Raw genomic sequence first — 3,884 nt, 5'->3', positions numbered from 1 at the left:
TTCTCTGTTTACTGAAGCCTGATTGGTTGTTGTTAATCCAACAGTAGTTAGAAACAACAGTAAACAGAGAAAGAACGATCTTATTATTCCTGCCTCTCATTCTAATCGTCTTTCTACCCCTACCATTGCCATCAGCGGTCCATTCTAGATGTCGATGATTATTGCATTTAAACTTATAATTACACGATGGTCCGCAGTTACTACCACATTATAGTAATTTTAAATATAAAATTTTCTCTGTGTAGTTATAAAGCTCTGTGCACAACATTAGGTGCAGGAATAAATATCAAGGTTTCAACTTATATTAGAAACCGCAAATTCCGAAGTAACTGATACCTGATAAGTAGAAATCTTAGTATCTATTGCTGTTCCTAATACTTCTTATATTGTGTATAGGACTTAACATATCAATAGTATAACTTCGTTGATATCGGGTCTTGTAAACGTAGTATAAATATGTACCATGAACTTCAAGCCCAAATCGAAGAAAGGTGTTACAACCTTTTGATGACCGGTTGTATGTACATTTCGATGTCCAGGCACAAAATCTTCCATAATATGGACGTATGGCAGATTCCGAATCTGTACAACCCAATGTATATAATATATTTGAATGTACAGACCCGAAATCTGCAATAAAATATGCGAATTGCAGATAAGTGATACACTACTAGGACTCCGGGTGAAGGACAATTAACAAAAAGGATAATTAACAAAAACATAACACCCCGTTAGCAAAACCTACAGGGTGGTCTTGCCAAAAATTTGCCATTAGACGTTCCATTATCATTGTATATCTTAAGATATATGTGCGTATGAAATATTCCAAAATGTCCTGGAATCTGCCGTACGCATATATTATTCCAGACTTCGGGTATGTACATTGAAATGTACATTGAACCTGTCACAAAATACTTGTAACACTTTTCCTTCGATGTATTTCGTAATTCCGATTGCTCACCGAGTAAATGGTTGTGTCCAGCAGACTCAACAATTTTGCAACCGTTTCATTATTCGTCTTGCTGATTAATCTAATCAGCGTGACGAATCATAAAACGGTTACAATATGCATCGATAACTGTTTGGTAACCAGTTGTATGTACATTTCGATGTACAGACACGAAATTTTCCGTAATATGTGCGTATGGCAGTTTCCGAATCTGTACAACCCAATGTATATACATTTGTATGTACTGTCCCGAAATCTGCCACAACATATGCTTACGGCACATTCCAGGTCTGTACAACCAAATGTTTATACATTTGAATGTACAGACCCGAAATCTACTATAAAATATGTGTTTGGCAGATAAGTGGTATATTAAATCTCCGGGTGAAGGACCCCATTAAAAAAACTTATCACGCCATTAGCAAATCCTCCAGAATAGTGTAAAAATTTGCGATTAGGTATTTCATTATCCGTGTATATCTCAAGATATAAATGCTTATAGAAAATTCCAAGATATCCTGGAATCTGCCATACGCATATGTTATAGCAGATTTCGAGTCTGTACATCGAAATATATCTACAACTTGTCACTAAAAGGTGACACTTTTCCTTCGATCTATTTTTAATTCCGATTGCTCACCGAATATATAGTCGTGTCCAGCAGACCCAACAGTTCTGCAACCGTTTAATTATTCTTCTTGCTAATTAATCTAATCAGTGTGACGAATCATAAAACAGTTGCAATATGCATCGATGAAAGTGTTACAACCTTCTAGTAACCAGTTGTATGTACATTTCGATGTACGGGTACGAAATCTGCCATAATATATGCGTATGGCAGATTCCATGTCTGTACAACCATATGTATATACATTTGAATGTACTGTCCCGAAATCTGCCATAATATATGCTTACGGCACATTTCAGGTCTGTACAACCAAATGTATAGACATTGGAATGTACAGACCCGAAATTTGCGATAATATATGCGTATGGCACATTCCGGGTCTGTACAATCAAATGTATATACATTTGGATGAATGTATATACAATTAAATGTACAGACCCGGAATCTCCCATTGTATTCATATGGCAGATTCCAGGACGTCCTGGAACCTGCCGCACAACATAAATTTTTTCCAGGACAGTCCTGGAAAATGCCAAATGTCCTGGAATCTGCCAATACAAAATGGAAAATGTATATACATACATCCAGATGTATATGCATTCTTCCAAATGTATATACATTTAAATGTACAGTCCCGGAAATTGCCATTACGTCATATGGCAGTTTCGAGGACGTCCTGGAACCTGCCGCAGGACATAAATTTTTTCCATGACAGTGCTGGAAAATGCCAAATGTCCTGGAATCTGCCAATACATTTTGAAAAAAGTCCCGGAAACTGCCGCTGGACATACATATATATGTATACATATATTTACATATATTTATATATATATATATGTATACATATTATGTGTTAAACTTAATTCCTGCCGTTTTTCGTCTCCAAAATTTATTTGTTTCGAAGGGAAATATCTTAAGGGGAGATATACATCTAGCATGGTCAAAAAAATCGATTTTTTTTGCATTTTCTTGAAGCTTGAGGTCTCAAGAATATCTGGTGAAAATTGCAAGTCAATATCTCGATATATAACGAAGTTACAGCCGAGTGAGTGAACCGTCTCCGAGAGCGCGCAGTGCCGCCTGTTTTGCGGCCGAGCCGAGGGGCAGGTAGTGGCAAGCGACTTTTCGAAGAGAGCGTATCTAGACCTGTTTTACGATTCTATTGTGTTTTCGGGCGTGCTCGGGCCCAGGTATAACGAAAATATCACATGACCTTTATTCTTTGCCAGAAATTGGACGCGTTTCGTCAGTAGCTTGCCGTTCGTGCAACTGTGCGTTACAGTGAGTTTTCGTCTGTGAATAAATATTCTGAGGAAAATGGTTAACAGATGTAAAGGTTCTCGGGAAGCTCGTCGATTCGGATTTTTTCGTAAAGATCGAAGCAAGAAGAAAATACCGCCCAAAAATCGACATACTGCCGAAAAAGTAAAACTTTCCGACGAGAATGTTAGTTCCAGTGCCAAAAAATTGAAAACTGATCGTGAGACATTCGCACCAGAAGATCCAAACATCGGGTATCGGATTTTGAATTTTCTGACAGTGTTTTCTGCCTTATCGGAATGTGTAAAATGCAAAAAGTGTGATAGTAATGTTCGATTCTTAATAGAAAGCATTCGAGGCTTCGATTTTAAAATTTTAGTTTCGTGTTCATCGTGCAATTGACTTTCATTCCTTCGTGCCCGTACATCAAGACAGCTTACGAAATAAATACACGATTCTTTTTTGTTATGCGTTTATTTGGGATTGGTTTGCGTGGAGCTATGAAATTTTGTAGCCTCATGGATTTACCGCCTCCGGTTCAACAAACGACGTATGATATGATAATTGACAACATTCATTCTGCTGCTTCAAGTATTGTTCAATTGGCGTTAAAACAAGCTGTAAAAGAAGAACAAAGGAAATAACAAAACAAAATTCGAGTGATGATATCAAAAAACTGACCGTTTCAGGAGATGATACGTGGCGAAAACGTGGTTTTACCTCATTATACAGTGATGGGAGTAAGTTCGGCAACGGTCAAATATCTTGGAAAATAATGCTTATGGAAAAAAATGTTCAATACAAAAGTTTTAGTATATCAAGTGGTCTATTATATGGTTATGTTGAAATGACCTTCATGTGACCTTGAAGAACATCGTGAAGGTCAACTTTGAAATCTTAAATGGAAACACCTATTTTCTTTTACATATCCTTAAAGCTGGTGGCAAGACGTTTCCGAAACACTGGTTAAAAACACTTTTTGCTTGAGATTTTCCTGAGTTACGAACTTTTAAAGTTTAAGTATCGCCGACGCGTTATCTAAGGTAT

The sequence above is a fragment of the Trachymyrmex cornetzi genome, unplaced genomic scaffold, assembly GCF_001594075.2.
Source record: "Trachymyrmex cornetzi isolate Tcor2-1 unplaced genomic scaffold, Tcor1.1 scaffold175, whole genome shotgun sequence".
NCBI lineage: Eukaryota > Metazoa > Arthropoda > Insecta > Hymenoptera > Formicidae > Trachymyrmex > Trachymyrmex cornetzi.
Note: the sequence above shows the minus strand (reverse complement) of the source record.